Raw genomic sequence first — 16,872 nt, forward strand, 5'->3', positions numbered from 1 at the left:
ACTCCCCCTCCCATTCCGAATCCGATCTTTCTGTCCTGGGCCTCCTCCATGGCCAGAGTGAGGCCCAGCGTAAATTGGAGGAGCAGCACCTCGTATTTCGCTTGGGCAGTTTACACCCCAGCGGTATGAACATTGACTTCTCCAATTTCAGGTAGTCCCTGCTTTCTCCTTCCTTCCCCTCCCCTTCCCAGCTCTCCCACAGCCCACTGTCTCCGCCTCTTCCTTTCTTCTTCCCGCCCCCCCTCCCCACATCAGTCTGAAGAAGGGTCTCGACCTGAAACGTAACCTATTCCTTCGCTCCATAGATGCTGCCTCACCCGCTGAGCATTTTTGTCTACTTAAATCAGATGGTACCGGACATTAATATAATCAAGCCAAATTCATGTTCAACAGGTTGAGCAAAGGGGAAGATACAGAGTGCAGGATAAAGTTCTCAGCATTGTAGCGCATCAGTTTCTGGAGACCAATGTCCACACCGACCAACAATCACAGTTATCTCTCCTACACACACCAGGGATAATCTTACAACTTGCCAGAGGCAATTAACCTACAAACCTGCGCGTCTTTTGCGTGTGGGAGGAAACCGGAGCACCCAGAGAAAACCCACGCAGTCACAGAGAGAAGGTACAAACTCCGTACAGACAGCGCCCGTAGTCAGGATCGAACCCGGGTCTCTGACGCTGTGAGGCAGCAACTCTACCACTGCGCCGCCGTATATATACGTTCTATTTAATATATCTGTGATATTTTTCCATATGTTTTATCTGGATATCTGGGATATTTTGGGGGATATTAACCTAATAGCTAGCATATTAACTGGAGGAAGTAGAAATGAAACTACAGCTAGAAATGATGCTGTAGAAATGAATGATTCCTCTCCTAATTGCAGAATATTAACAATGAATATAGGGCGAAACGGTGGCGCAGCAGTAGTTGCTACCTTACAGAGCCTGAACCCCGGGTTCGATCCCGACTACGGGTGCTGTCTGTACGGAGTTTGCACGTTCTCCCCGTGACCTACGTGGGTTTTCTCCGAGATCTTCGGTTTCCTCCCACACTCCAAAGGCGTGCAGGTTTGTAGGTGAATTGGCTTGGTATCAATGTGTGTGTGTGTGTGTAGGATAGTGTTAATGCTGGTCGGTGCGGACTCGTCGGGCCGAAGGGCCAGTTTCCGCGCTGTATCTCTAAATTAAAAATGTGGACATTACTGCAATAGGTGATGAGAGAACGGAGCCTGGTTTTTAACGCTGCCATTTCAGCAGGCTGTATGAGGTTTGGGATCATTTACTGTGTTTGCTGTGGTCCTGTGGTTCCAGTGTGTGGTGATTGTGAGTTCCGTGTCTGCGGTTGTGCAGCAGTTGCTCACAGGCCCACTAGATGGCGTGGTTGAGGTTGGTGTTGACCAGTGTGTGAATATAATATTGTCAGCTTGCCCATGTATTAAATTAAATTAAATTACATTTCTTTATTTATATAGCACATTTTTAGTCAACTTGCATTGACCCCAAAGTGCTTCACATAATTACATTCACACACACAGGCAAAGGTGGGTGAAGTGTCTTGCCCAAGGACACAACAACAGTATGCACTCCAAGCGGGATTCGAACCAGCTACCTTCCGGTTGCCAGCCGAACACTTAGCCCATTGTGCCATCTGTCGTATTAGAAGCCTTCATAGCTGGACAAGGAGGCACCCAGCCCCTGACCAACGTTCACCTCCTGTCCCATCCGCGGAAGAGGCTGCAGTTCCCAAAATAAAAGTTGTCGACCCTGAGGGACATTTAGATTTTGGAGATACAGTGTGGAAACAGGCCATTCGGCCCACCGACCGGGTCCGCACCCACCAGCGATGACCTTGTTTTGAATTGAATTGAATTGAATCCTTTATTTGTCATTCAGACTTTTCGGTCTGAACGAAATGTCGATTGTACAACAGCACTATCCTACAGAACTAGCGATGATAAAAGCTTTTCACTGTACCTCGGTACACGTGACAATAAACTACACTGAGCTAAGGAAGGCTGGAGAAACAAGGAACTGCATTTGCGGGCATATAAAAAAACCCCACAAAGTGCTGGAGTAATTCAGCAGATCAGGCAGCATCTGTGGAGAAGGTTTAGGTTGAGTTTATTGTGTTGAGACACAGAAAGCTTTGTTTAGCGTGCTATCTAAACGGCTTGTTCTTGTTCAACTCGACTACAAAGAATTGTAGCGCATCGGTTCCACAGACAAAGTCCAATGTCCACAATGGGGTAGAGGTGAATCGGACAGCGCCCTAGCTTATGGAAGGGCCGTTCAGAAGCCTGATGACAGAGGGGAAGAAGCTGTTCCTGAGTCTGGTTTCAAGCTTCTGTACCTTCTGCCGGACGGGAGCGGGGAGAAGAAGGAATGACCGTGTGGGACAGGGACAAGTCTTTGATTATGTCGGCTGCTTTCCCGAGGCAGCGTGAAGTGTAGATGGAATCGATGGTGGGGAGTGTGGTCTGTGTGGGACTGGGCTACATCTACAATGGTGGGGAGTGTGGTCTGTGTGATGGACTGGGCTACATCTACAATGGTGGGGAGTGTGGTCTGTGTGATGGACTGGGCTACATCTACAATGGTGGGGAGTGTGGTCTGTGTGATGGACTGGGCTACATCTACAATGGTGGGGAGTGTGGTCTGTGTGATGGACTGGGCTACATCTACAATGGTGGGGAGTGTGGTCTGTGTGGTGGACTGGGCTACATCTACAATGGTGGGGAGTGTGGTGTGTGTGATGGACTGGGCTACATCTACAATGGTGGGGAGTGTGGTCTGTGTGGTGGACTGGGCCACATCTACAATGGTGGGGAGTGTGGTCTGTGTGGTGGACTGGGCTACATCTACAATGGTGGGGAGTGTGGTCTGTGTGATGGACTGGGCTACATCTACAACTCTCTACAATCTGTCTGGTCTGACTGGTCTCCATGGAGCATCTGTAGACGTGGGTAAGAGTCTTGGAGACATGCTGAATTTTCTCAATCTGTGGAAGTAGAGGTTTTAGTGCCTTCCTGGCTGTTGCATCAAGGTGGATGGTCCATGACAGATCATTGGTAATATTAACGGCAAGGAGCCTGATGCACAAAACCATTTCCACTTCAGCACCATCGATGCTGATTGGGGCATATACTTCCTGGGGTTGATAACTGGAGTAAAAGCCCTGTCCCACTGTACGAGTTCATTCAAGAGTTCTCCCGAGTTTGCCCTGATTCGAACTGGGAGATTTACGGTAATGGCCGCTCGTCGGTACTCGGGGATCTCGTGGACATTTTTCAACATGTTGAAAAATCTTCACGAGCCTTCCCGAGCTTACCGCGTTTCCCGAGTACCTGCCGTTAGCGTGACGAGCCGCTAAGAGACGTCCCCGAGCTCCGACGTACCCGCTACGTTCATTCTCCGTGCTTACCACGAGCTTGATTTTTTTTTAAACTCGGGAGAGCTCTTGGAATGAACTCGTACCGTGGGACAGGGCTTTAACTCAGAGGGTCGGGCAACATCTCTGGAGAAAAGGAATAGGTGATGTTTGAGGTTGAGACCCTTCAGACTTTAAAGATACATGGAAAAAACAGGCCCTTGAGCCCACCGAGTCTGCGCTGACCAGCGATCACCCCGTACACAGGTCTGAGACTATCTGTGCCCAGGGATGCATTGATGCAGCAGGGCAGCTTTGTAGAGAAGAGTTACAGTCCAAGGCCGTCCGGCAACTTGTGCCTTTAAAACAAAACGCCCTTTTATCGCTGTATGTAAAATTAAGCAAAACAAAAAGAATGACATCATGCTGTCGTGTAGGCAAATTCCAACACAAGGATGCTGCCGATGCTGGAACCTGGCGTCTGAAGAAAGATCCCAACCGGAAACACTGCCTGTCTATTCCCTTTACAGATGCTGCCTGACCTGCTGAGTTCCTGCAGCACCCTCGTGTTTTGGCCAAATGTCTTCCACATATGAACTATGTCGCAAATATCTCAGCGACAATAGACAATAAGTGCAGGAGTAGGCCATTCGGCCCTTCGAGCCTGCACCGCCATTCAATGTGATCATGGCTGATCATCCCCAATCAGTACCCCGTTCCTGCCTTCTCCCTATATCCCCTGACTCCGCTATTTTTAAGAGCCCTGTCTAGCTCTCTCTTGAAAGTATCCAGAGAACCGGCCTCCTTCCGCCCTCTGAGGCAGAGAATTCCACAGACTCGCCACTCTCTGTGAGAAAAAGTGTTTCCTCTCCAGGTGGTGAATCTGTGGAATTCTTTGCCACAGAGGGCTGTGGAGGCCAAGTCAGTGGATATTTTTTAAGGCTGAGATAGCTTCTTGGGCAGACAAAAGTGCTGGAGAAACTCAGCGGGTGCAGCAGCATCTATGGAGCGAAGGAAATAGGCAACGTTTCGGGCCGAAACCCTTCTTCAGTCTGAACCGCTGAGTTTCTCCAGCACTTTTGTCTACCTTCGATGTTCCAGCATATGCAGTTCCTTCTTAAATTGATAGCTTCTTGTTTTGTACGGGTGTCTGGGGTTATGGGGAGAAGGCAGGACAATGGTGTTGAGAGGGAAAGATAGACCAGCCAGGATTGAACGGCGGTGTAGACCCGATGGGCCGAATGGCCTAATTCTGCTCCTATCACTTATGTACTATGTGTTCAGTACATGTACCAGGGTGGCGCAGCGGTAGAGTTGCTGCCTAACAGCACCAGAGACCAAGGTGCTGTCTGTATGGAGTTTGCACGTTCTCCCCGTGACCTGCGTGGGTTTTCTCCGGGTGCTCCGGTTTTCTCCCACACTCCCAAGACGTATGGGTTTGTACGTTAATTGACTTTGGTTAAAATTGTAAATTGTCCCTAGTGTGTGTGTGTGTGTGTGTGTGTGTGTGTGTGTGTGTGTGTGTGTGTGTGTGTGTGTGTGTGTGTGTGTGTGGGTGTGTGTGTGTGTGTGTGTGTGTGTGTGTGTGTGTGTGTGTGTGTGTGTGTGTGTGTGTGTGTGTGTGTGTGTGTGTGTGTGTGTGTGTGATAGTGGCAGTGGCAGTGTTAGTGTGCGGGGGATCGTTGGTTGGCACGGGCTCGGTGGGCCGAAGGGCCTGTTTCTGCGCTGTATCTCTAAACTAACATAAACTGAAATCAAATTTTTTAAATGTGTGAAAATGAGACTGGGAAACCATTGTGTTTAAGAAGGAACTGCAGATGCTGGAAAATCGAAGGTAGACAAGTTTGCTGGAGAAACTCAGCGGGTGCAGCAGCATCTATGGAGCGAAGGAAATGGGCAACGTTTCGGGCCGAAACCCTGAAGGAAATAGGAAAAGTTTCGGGCCGAAACCCTGAAGGAAATAGGCAACGTTTCGGGCCGAAACCCTGAAGGAAATGGGCAACGTTTCAGGCCGAAACCCTGAAGGAAATAGGCAACGTTTCGGGCCGAAACCCTGAAGGAAATGGGCAACGTTTCGGGCCAAAACCCTGAAGGAAATAGGCAACGTTTCGGGTCGAAACCCTGAAGGAAATAGGCAACGTTTCGGGCCGAAACCCGGAAGGGTTTCGTCCCGAAACGTTGCCTATTTCCTTCGCTCCATAGATGCTGCTGCACCCGCTGAGTCTCTCCAGCATTTTTGTGTTCCTGGGAAACCATTGCTGATTTGTGCGGAACCCTTCTCTAACTTGGAGGGAGCCTGCCTTCCCCTGGGGATGGCTTCGTTGCCTTGTGTCGGTGGTCTCCGGCTGACTAGCCTCGGAGAGAGTTGGGGGGAGAAAAAGACCCGACCCAGAAATGAAACCGAGCTGCCCGCTGGACTTGTTTGTACGAGATGGGAGCGGGAATTGTGAAGTCTACCCTGGTAAGCAGCGATGGCTGCAGGCATTAGGTTTAACCCATTGTGCCCTTTGTCCTGGGGTTAATGGGAGAAGATACTGCTTCTGTCGAGGGGAGGGGAGGTTGGTGAAGGAGGTCACAAAGCTCTCCAGCAGAATTCGAGCTGCAGGCTTGCTGCCCTGTTAATTGTAGATGTGACGTGCCTGGAACTGAGGAATCTGTGTTTATTGTGGTGTGTGTGTGTGTGTGTGTGTGTGTTTTTTCTTCTCTCCCTTATAGATTTGGAGAGGGAAGAAGGGTTGCTGTGGTTACGGGCCTATTCTGTGGCAGCTGGTGAGTGGCTCAATGGGAAGAAGTCAGTGGAGGTCAAGGGAGGGGAAGTGTGGGAACAAGGGGAGGGGGGGGAAGGAGCTGGGAGAGACGTCAGAGGCAGCAAGCAGCGAGATCTGGCGAGAGGGAGAGACAGAGGGAGAGTCTGGAGAAAGAGCAGACGGAAGGATTCTCACTGCTGCCTCGAAACCATGGATTGTGTCTCGCCGCCTCTCGGAAGCTGAAGGTGGAGGTGTGTCCCCTCCCTCCCTCCCCCCCCACCCACCCCTACCCTCCCAAGAAAACTTTTGTGGAAAGAAACACAGACAAATGCTTGCCAGAGGCTGCTGTGTGTGCCACAGCTATGTGGAGAGCTGCTACAAACTCGGTAAGGTAGGACATTGGCACATTAACTAACACATACCCTTGCCCCCCCACCCCCCCTCCCCGCCCCCCTCTCTGCTTGCCTGTTTTGGATTACCCAATCTGTGTACGGGAAATAAAATAGCAGAACTGATTCACGGAGAAGTCTAGCCAACAGTTCAGGGAGTCGGGGAGAATGCTGTGTATATTCCATTGTTTTATGAATCTGCTATTTTTAATCCGCTGCATTTCTCAGACTCGGGCTGTGTATTTCTGGATGACCCCATGTAGAATCCCTTGCTTCCTGTTGTATAAAGTGTGTGTTATCTGTGTGGCCGTGGTGTAAAGTTCAACTCCCTGCCCACTGCTCTCTGAAAGGCTGCTGCCACTTATTTGTGTTTTTCGTGGATTCCAAATTCCTCTCCCTCCCTGGGTCTGCGATCCATCCCTGTCTCCCGAGGTTCCTCTGAGATGTGGGGAGTTTTGTTTAATTGCTGGCTGAGGAATAGTGTCTGTGTGTGGTGTGTAGCTTTAAGTCCTTGCTCCATCTAGCCACATGGCAGGGAATTGTGTTCAGAGACCCATGAGCTCATACCTAAAGAGAAAAAGCTGGCCGTTCTAGGCGAGAGATTTTGTGGCATGAATCTATGAATCTGCGTTTGGTATTCTACTCTTCTGTATTCAATGGGTTTGCGTTCGGGTCTGTTATCATCACGCGTACCGAGGTACAGTGGAAAGCTTTGTCTTGCATCAAGTCAAGTCAAGTTTATTCGTCACATACACATACGAGATGTGCAGTGAAATGAAAAGTGGCAATGCTCGCGGACTTTGTGCAAAAAGACAAACAAACAGAATCACATATTCTTTTACATATGCTGTCCAATCTACATAAGTATAAGTATAAGTATCCTTTATTGTCATTCAGACCGAAAGGCCTGAACGAAATTGTGTGCCTTGCAGCCATAACAGAGAATAAAATAACAAAAACACACAATAAACACAGATTTAACATCCACCACTGTGAGTCCACCAGGCACCTCCTCACTGTGATGAAGACAATCGAGCCAAACTCAAGTACAACAGTGGAATTCTCTGCCTCAGAGGCCAGTTCCCTGAATGCTTTCAATAGAGAGCTAGACATGGCTCTTAAAGATAGCGGAGTCAGGGGATATGGGGAGAAGGCAGGAACGGGATACTGATTGTGGATGATCAGCCATGATCACATTGAATGGCGGTGCTGGCTCGAAGGGCCGAATGGCCTACTCCCGCACCTATTGTCTGCTGTCTATTGTCATAATAGGTGGTGCAAAGGGGAAGATAGAGAGTGCAGAATATAGTTGTATATTGTAGCGCATCGGTTCCACAGACAAAGTCCAATGTCCGCAATAATAATAATAATAATAAATTTTATTTATGGGCGCCTTTCAAGAGTCTCAAGGACACCTTACAAAAATTGAGCATGTAGAGGAAAAACATGTAAGGGGAATGAAATAAATAGTAGAGACATGACTAGTACACAAAGTAAAGACAGAATTCAATACAAAACACAGTATGAGGCAATGGGGTAGAGGTGAATCAGACAGTGCCCTTAGCTTGTGGAAGGGCCGTTCAGAAGCCAGATAACAGAGGGGAAGAAGCTGTTCCCGAGTCTGGTGGCGGTGCGGGCTTTCAAGCTTCTGTACCTTCTGCCGGACGGGAGCGGGGAGAAGAAGGAATGACCGGGGTGGGACAGGGACAAGTCTTTGATTGTGTTGGGTTAATACCACAGACGTTGGGCCACCGAGGAGTCAGAGTGACGCTGGTTGTTAGCCTTGCACCTTGCATTTATCTGAACATTTGTTATTTGCACAAGAAATGCCAGCGCAGAAGAATATTAAATTTCAAAGGCTTTCACTATTAGACAACCTGGGCTCCATGTTGAAGCAGTGATGCAGGATGTATCTATCAGTATAACTAGAGGCTGTCACACAAACCCTCACATTATATTTAGAAAGCAACGTATCCTTAATGCTGGGTTCTAACCTGAAGCAGTTCCCTTTGGTTGAACACCTTGGGTTTGTTTTCTCTGGATCGTCGGAGGTTGAGGGGAGACCCTGTAGGAGTGAATAAAACCGAGGCAGAGATAGGGTAGACAGTCAGAACCTATTCAGCAACGTTTCAGGCGGAAACCCTGAAGGAAATAGGCAACGTTTCGGGCCGAAACCCGTAAAGGGTTTCGGCCCGAAACGTTGCCTATTTCCTTCGCTCCTTGCACCCGCTGAGTTTCTCCAGCACTTTTGTCTACCTTCGATTTTCCAGCATCTGTAGTCCCTTCTTAAACACCTTTTTTGCCCAGGGTTGAAATGTCAAAGGTTAGAGGGCAGTTGAGAGGGGCATCATTTGAAGGAGACTTGTCGGACAAGTTTATTTTGCAATGAGGGTGGTGGGTCATGCTGCCAGGGTTGGTGGTGGAGGCAGGTACCGTGGTAACGTTTTGGAGGCTTTTAGATCGGCAAGTAACTCAGCGGGACAGACAGGCAGCGTTTCTGGAGAGAAGGAACGGGTGACGTTTCGGGTCGAGACCCTTCTTCAGACCAGCAACTGCAGCTCCTTCTTGCACCGATCAGATAATCAATTGGATTACGTTGAGGCCTATTATTGTCACGTGTACCGAGGTACAGTGAAAAGCTTTGTCTTGCATGCTGACCAATCAACATGAATGCAATCAATGCGTATTGAGGGGTTTAGTTTGGTTTATTATCATTTGTTCCGAGGTGCTGGGAAAAGATTTTGTGTTGCGTGCTATCTAGTCAATGGAAAGACAATACATGATTACAATTGAGCCGTCCACAGTGTACAGATACAGGACAAAGGGAATAATGTTTGGTGCAGGATAAGTCCAGTGGAGTCAGATTAGTCCACGGGGTCTCCAATGATGTAGATGGGAGATCAGGACTAGTTGGTGATAGGATGGTTCAGTTGCCTGATGGCAGCTGGGAAGAAAGTGACCCATCATCGATATGCAGGCAGAGGAGATGACATTTTCTTGGCATCATGTTTGGCTCGGACATAGTGGGCCGAAGGGCCTGTTCCTGTGCTGCACTGGGCATGAAGAGGTGACAACGGGGCCAAGACGGGGATATGACCTCCTGAAAGGGTTCTCATCTACTCATCTGGCACAGTTGCATCTATCCACACCAATATTGGTAGGAATGCCATGTTGTGTGTGTCCCGTATCTGACCAGAGGCACCTTTTTCGTTTTGGTGCTTTGTGTAACTTGACCTACAAGTACAGGTCAAGAAACTCAAAGGCCGGGGTTCGGCCGAGGTTAGCTGTCAGTAGCAGTGGACCTCCATCCCAGTGGCTGTCAGTAGCAGTGGACCTCCGTCCCACCCCGATCTGAGATGGAACAAGTCCAGTGCAATGCACAGAGTGCTGGAGTAACTCAGCGGGTCAGGCAGCATCTATGGAGCTAAGGAAATAGGCAACGTTTTGGGCTGAAACCCGTAAGGGTTTCGGCCCGAAACGTTGCCTATTTCCAGAAGGATTTCGGCCCGAAACGTTGCCTATTTCCTTAGCTCCATAGATGCTGCTGCACCATAACTCAGCGGGTCAGGCAGCATCTGTGGAGAACATGGATAGGTGTCAGTAGCAAATTAAATTGTCCCTAGTGTGTTAGTGTGCGGGAATCGCTGGCCGGCGCGGACTCGTTGGGCCGAAGGGCCTGTTTCCGCGCCCTATCTCCAACACGAAAAAAACAAAATTCGTCTTTTGAAAGGAAATGATTTTCCACAAAACTTAAACCATTAAAAAATATCTGACACAGTGAAAACTTTTGTCGATAATGACGTTAACATTGTGTGCGACTAATCCTTGTGATGTGGCCCTTGTGGCTAAAGGGATCAGGGGGTATGGAGAGAAGGCAGGTATAGGATACTGAGTTGGATGATCAGCCATGATCATATTGAATGGCGGTGAAGGGCCGAATGGCCTACTCCTGCACCTATTTTCTATGTTTCTATGTTACAGATTAAGTATAAATGTCAATGAAAAGAATCCGTCATTAACATATGTTGCACTGAAAAATGTTCTCTTGGCCTAAGGAAATGAATGGGGATGGAACTCATTCAAAGTATTTCTAGGGTAGGCAAAAATGCTGGAGAAACTCAGCGGGTGAGGCAGCATCTGTGGAGTGAAGGAAATAGGCGACGTTTCGAGCCCGAAACCCTGAAGGAAATAGGCAACGTTTCGGGCCGAAACCCTTATGGGTTTCGGCTCGAAACGTTGCCTATTTCCTTTGCTCCATAGATGCTGCCTCGCCCGCTGAGTTTCTCCAGCATTTTTGTCTACGTTGCCTATTTCCTTCAGGGTTTCGGGCCGAAACGTTGCCTATTTCCTTCAGGGTTTCGAGCCTGAAAGGTTGCCTAATTCCTTCACTCCATAGATGCTGCCTCACCTGCTGAGTTTAACATTTTTCATAAACCCGCTGAGTTTAATTAATTAATTGAAGGAAACCAGCTCTTCTTAAATAAGCTCCCGAAAGAACTATCTATCTCAAATTATGCCAAATTGCCCCAAATGTTAGGTCGGTTTCTGGGACGTAAAATGACGGTGGCGCAGCGGTAGAGTTGCTGCCTCACAGCGCCGGAGATGCGGGTTCGATCCCGACTACGGGTGCTGTCCGTACGGAGAGTTTGCACGTTCTCCCCGTGACCGGCGTGGGTTTTCTCCGGGTGCTCGGGTTTCCCCCCCACGCTCCAAAGACGCGCGGGTTTTGTAGGTCAATCGTCTTCTGTAAATTGTCCCGTGTGTGTGTGACAGATAGAACTAGTGTACGGGTGATCGCTGGTCGGCACGGTCCCGGTGGGCTGAAGGGCCTGTTTCCATGCTGTACCTAGAATGGGTCCAGAATTATGTAAAATTGCACCGCTGGTTAGATTGGTTAAGAGACATAAAATTATTTCTGCCTCTTCAAGTCAAAAGATTGTAGGTCTACCTTCCACTCTAGATATTTGGCGAGTCTCCCTGATGGATATTTCTCTTGGGTCTTTGAGTGTTGCCTTCCAAAGGTGTCGTCCTTTATCTGAAGACTGTCCTTGCTTGTATAATGTCGGTGCGTTCTTGAGAGCGAGGCGTCTTCAGAACAGTCTCTCAAGTAGACCTATTGAGACAAGAACACTTGGTCATGTCCCTGCTTAAGGGATGTTCCTGGGGGCATATACATGTCTGTCTCTCACTGTGTTTTAGAGGAAGTGGACAAGGCTTTTCATGGGCTCATTGCTTCTGTCTTCACCATGTGAAGAGCCTGCATGTTGGTGAGGAGGGGGGGGGGAATATGTTGCATTTATAGGGCATGACAACTATAAGATGTGGTTGTTATGGGGCGTCTTGAAAGAGACGGAATCTATCCCCAAATATTGAGGGGAATGAAGGGATTTCTGGGATCTTCAATTCACGAAGATCTTTCATTCCTCTACAGTCACGGGTGATCTGGGAGTAAAGTGGGGAATAGTCGCTGTTGTGCCTTTGTTGAAGAGGGCAGCAGGGACAAACGAGGAAAGCAGGGGAATAGACACAGAGTGCTGGAGTAACTCAGCGGGTCAGGCAGCATCTGTGGAGAAGATGGATAGGTGATGTTTCACAGAGTGCTGGAGTAACTCAGCGGGTCAGGCAACATCTCTGGAGAACATGGATTGGCGGCGTTTCAGGTTGTGACCTTTCTTCAGACATGTAGGATCTGGAACTTGTTGCCAAAGTGGTGAAGACTGAACTCATCGCCAGTTCTCCAACATGCCTGCACAGGTGAGAGTGTGTAATCTGCTACATCTCTGGAGAAAAAGGGCGGGTGACGTTTCGGGTTGCGACCCTTCTTAAGACGCAATTCAGCCTTGTCTGGGGAGCCCGCTTGCACGAATCTCACAGTGGCTGTATTGCGAAGGTATGCTTTGCCATTGTGAATGCTCCTTGTTGCATGCATGGGCCTGACCCGGTGAACCGATGTGCCAGTGACAAGATGTGGAGTGCCTTTGATTAATTGTCGATGATGGATGCCTCATTTGCACAGCTTTGCATCAAAGGGAAGGTGTGGGGCCACTCTCCGCTCAGCCTGGGGGCTAGCACAAGTCTCTACAGCTCTCTGCTCACGTACATTTCCACCCAACTCCGCATCAGACAAGTTGGGAGAGGAAATGACAGAGGTGTGATTGATTTTCAATGCCTGGCAGGAGACATCCTGAGCCAAAGCAGACGGAGCATGCAGGAAGAAACTGCAGACGCTGGTTTAAACCGAAGATAGACACAAAATGCTGGCGTAACTCAGCGGGACAGGCAGCATCCCTGGAGTGAAGGAATGGGTGACGTTTCGGGTCAGGACCCTTCGAAAGTCAGGGGAAAGGGAAATGAAAGGGAAATTCTGAACATTCTGAAGAAGGGTCTCGACCCGAAACGCCACCCATTGCTTCTCTTCAGAGATGCTGCCGGTCCCACACAGAGCTCGTAGGTACTCGGAAGGTCAGGCAGCATCCGTGCGGAGAATGGACAGGCAACACTTTCGCTTGGGACCCTTCTCCAGTTTTAAGAAAGGTCCCGACCCGAAATGTCAGTTTGAAGAAACGTCACCTATCAATGTTCTCCACAGATGCTGCCTGACCCGCTGAGTTACTCCAGCACTCTGTGAAACGTCACCTATCAATGTTCTCCACAGATGCTGCCTGACCCGCTGAGTTACTCCAGCACTCTGTGAAACGTCACCTATCCACGTTCTCCACAGATGCTGCCTGACCCACTGAGTTACTCCAGCACTCTGTGAAACGTCACCTATCCATGTTCTCCACAGATGCTGCCTGACCCGCTGAGTTACTCCAGCACTCTGTGAAACGTCACCTATCCATGTTCTCCACAGATGCTGCCTGACCCGCTGAGTTACTCCAGCAAATGTGTGTTTGGCTCTAGATTCCAGCATCTGCTGTCTCTGGAAGATATCTTGAGTTAATCTAATCGTAAAATGTAATTTAACAGACGTTTGAACATTTTTCTGTGTATTAAAGTGTGGCACTTAACATTGCTACCTCACAGTTCCAGAGGGTATTGGTTCAATCTGACCTTGGTTACTGTCTGTGTGGAGTTTGCAAATTCTCTCTTAAGGCATCAACTTTGCCAGTTTAATTCAGTTTGGGGATACAGCATGGAAGCAGGCCGTTCGGCCCACCGAGTCCATGCCGACCATCGATCACCCGTTCACACTAGTTCCACATTATCCCACTTTTCTCATCCACTCCCCAAGCACTGGTGGCATTTGGCAGAGGGCCAATTAACCTACAAACCCAAATGTCTTTGGGACATGGGGGAAACGTGCAAACTCCGTACAGACAGCAATCCGAGGTTGGGATCGAACTTGGAGCTCCGGCGCTGTGAGGCAGCGGCTCTACCCGCTGCAGTGCTGTGCCGCCAAGTTCTTCCCCTCATTGACCAAAGACCGGCTGATTGGTGAGTTGATTGTCCACTGTGTTGGTCCTAGTGTTGGTGATGGCGGGAGAATTGGGGCCTAGTGGGAGTTTATGTCTAATTTCAAAATTACATTCTCATTCAGAGTAAAAAAATATAGGTAGAAAACTGTGCGAAACTGTGTATACGTTCATAGTGCCCATACATTTGATGTTGCTCGTGTAAAACCTAGTAGTGTTAGACCGTCCCTTTATCTTTACATTCCCAACTCTTACTGAGTGACTTGCTCTTTCCATGAACCTAGCTGCCATGGCCTTGTATCTCCTGCGAAATCTAATAGATGCACCCTCATTGCCCTGCAGTGGGCCAGTATTTCCATCTTGGCATGGTGGCGCAGCGGTAGAGTTGCTACCTCATAGCACCAGAGGCCCAGGTCCATCCTGACTACGGCTCCAGAGTTTGCACGTTCTCCCTGTGACCTCGTAGGTTTTCTCCAGGTGCTCAGATTTCCTCCCACACTCCCATCCACGGGCTTGTAGGCGAATTGGCTTTGGTGAAATTGTCCCTGGACTGTGTGTAGGACAGTGCTCGTGTCCGCTGGTCCAGAGCGGGCTTGGTGGGCCGCAGGACATGTTCTATGCGCTGGGTCTATATAAGGCTAAAGTAGAAACATAGAAAATAGGTGCAGGAGGAGGCCATCCGGCCCTTCGAGCCTGCACCGCCATTCATTGTGATCATGGCTGATCGTCCCCAATCAATAACACGTGCCTGCCTTCTCCCCATATCCCTTGACTCCACTAGCCCCTAGAGCTCTATCTAACTCTCTCTTAAATCCATCCAGTGACTTGGCCTCCACTGCCCTCTGTGGCAGGGAATTCCACAAATTCACAACTCTCTGGGTGAAAAAGTTTTTTTTCTCACCTCAGCCTAAATGGCCTCCCCTTTATTCCAAGACTGTGGCCCCTGGTTCTGGACTCGCCCAACATTTTTCCTGCATCTAGCTTGTCCAGTCCTTTTATAATTTTATATGTTTCTATAAGATCCCCCCTCCTCATCCTTCTTAACTCCAGTGAATACAAGCCTAGTCTTTTCAATCTTTCCTCATATGAAGTAAAGTCTAAAGTTTAAGGGAATGATGAGGACTGGGGTGGCATTGAGAATATATGCGTTATTTAACCTTGAAGCGTTGCGATGAATATCTGGGTGAACGCACTGTGACCAGAAATGTTTCTGTTGTGGCTGGAGAAGACGTCGTAACTCCACGATGTAGATTGTGGCTTTGCGCAACGCTGAGCTCAGAACCCAGGAGTGTTACATTCGAGGTCTCTTATCAGACAAGGCTGATGTCTACCCTCAGTGCCCTTCTGTCCTCAGAATCCCTTGTGCTGCCTCCATTTGATATTTTGATCAGTTGCTTAAGGGCCCTGTCCCACTGTACGAGGTAATTCAAGAGCTCTCCCGAGTTTAAAAAAAAATCAAACTCGTGGTAAGGACGTAGAATGTACGTAGCGGGTACGTCGGAGCTCGGGGACGTCTCGTAGCGGCTCGTAACGCTGACGGCAGGTACTCGGGGAAACGCGGTAACTCGTGAAGTTTTTTCAGCAGCGTGAAAAATGTCCACGAGAGCCCCCCCCCCCCCCCCCGAGTACCTACGAGCGGCTATTTCCGTAATTCTCCGAGTTCGAATCGGGGGAAACTGGGGAGAACTCTCGAACTACCTCGTACAGTGGGACAGGGCCTTTGCGGAAGGAAGGAACATCAAATGGAGTTTAGACAAAAGTGCTGGAGAAACTCAGCGGGTGCAGCAGCATCTATGGAGCGAAGGAAATAGGCAACGTTTCGGGCATCTCATAGCATCAGACGTTAGACAAAAGTGCTGGAGAAACTCAGCGGGTGCAGCAGCATCTGTGGAGCGAAGGAAATAGGTAACGTTTCGGGCCGAAACCCGGAAGGGTTTCGGCCCGAAACGTTGCCTATTTCCTTCAGGGCTTCGGCCCGAAACGTTGCCTATTTCCTTCGCTCCATAGATGCTGCTGCACCCGCTGAGTTTCTCCAGCACTTTTGTCCACCTTCGATTTTCCAGCATCTGCAGTTCCTTCTTAAACATTAAATGGAGTTTGTGTTGGCAAGAACGGCAGATGCTGGTTTAAATCGAAGGTTGGCGCAGAATGCTTTAGTAACTCAGCATCAGGAGTGGACGGGCAGCATCTCTGGAGAGCAGGAATGGGTGACGTTTCTGGTCGAGACCCTTCTTCAGACTAGTCGCGGGGGGGGGGGGGGAAGAGAAACGAGAGATGTAGAGGTTGATGTGGAGAGATAAAGAACAATGAGGGCAAGTCAAGTCAAGGTTATTTGTCGCATACACATACAAGATGTTCCGGGAAATGAAAGTGGCAATGCCTGCAGATTGGTGCAAAACTACAGAACACCAGGACAGAACAGAACCAGTATTTACATTTTAGAAAAATAAGAAGACAAAACACAACAGTAAATTAGAGAGTTCACCCAAATAAACAGCTAACAATGGCGGTTGCCTTTAGTATCAGTATCAGTATCAGTATATCTTTATTGTCATTTTCCTGAGTACTCACATACCCAGAGGAAACAAAAAAACATTGCTTAACCAGTGTCCATTCAGTGTGCAGTACAAATAACAACAAATAACTAGAAATAAAAAAATCATCGTTACTTGTTTGCATATCTTTCATTCATTGTTCCATATCTCTCTACATCAGTGATTCCCAACCTGGGGCCATGGCAAAGGGGCCATGGCAAATTTCAGGGGGGCCACAATTTTTTTGGGGGATTTTTGGGGCCACAGGTTCAATGAAGGGGGCCACAGAGGTACCACCCTGTTGCCTCCTAAATCTCAGTTCTAATAAATTTAAATCTATGTAGTTGAAATATTTTTGATGTTTGTGGAACACAATTGAGGCCTGGATCGCCTCAACACAGAGGGGGAATAAGGA

General features: G+C 48.8%; 1 protein-coding gene across 4 annotated transcripts in view; it reads left to right on the top strand.

Annotated features, from left to right (window-relative positions):
* Positions 1–16,872, top strand: part of dennd2a (DENN domain containing 2A) — a 97,034-nt gene that overhangs the window by 4,193 nt on the left and 75,969 nt on the right. The window contains exon 1 of one of the 4 annotated variants that reach the window (XM_033037481.1): positions 5,985–6,040. The exons of the other annotated variants lie outside the window; for them this stretch is intronic. The gene's annotated coding sequence lies outside the window, so the exon portion shown is untranslated. Of the gene's footprint in view, positions 1–5,984; positions 6,041–16,872 lie in introns of those variants that run through there. 4 annotated transcript variants of the gene reach the window in all.

Source organism: Amblyraja radiata, chromosome 19, assembly GCF_010909765.2.
Source record: "Amblyraja radiata isolate CabotCenter1 chromosome 19, sAmbRad1.1.pri, whole genome shotgun sequence".
Classification (NCBI taxonomy): domain Eukaryota; kingdom Metazoa; phylum Chordata; class Chondrichthyes; order Rajiformes; family Rajidae; genus Amblyraja; species Amblyraja radiata.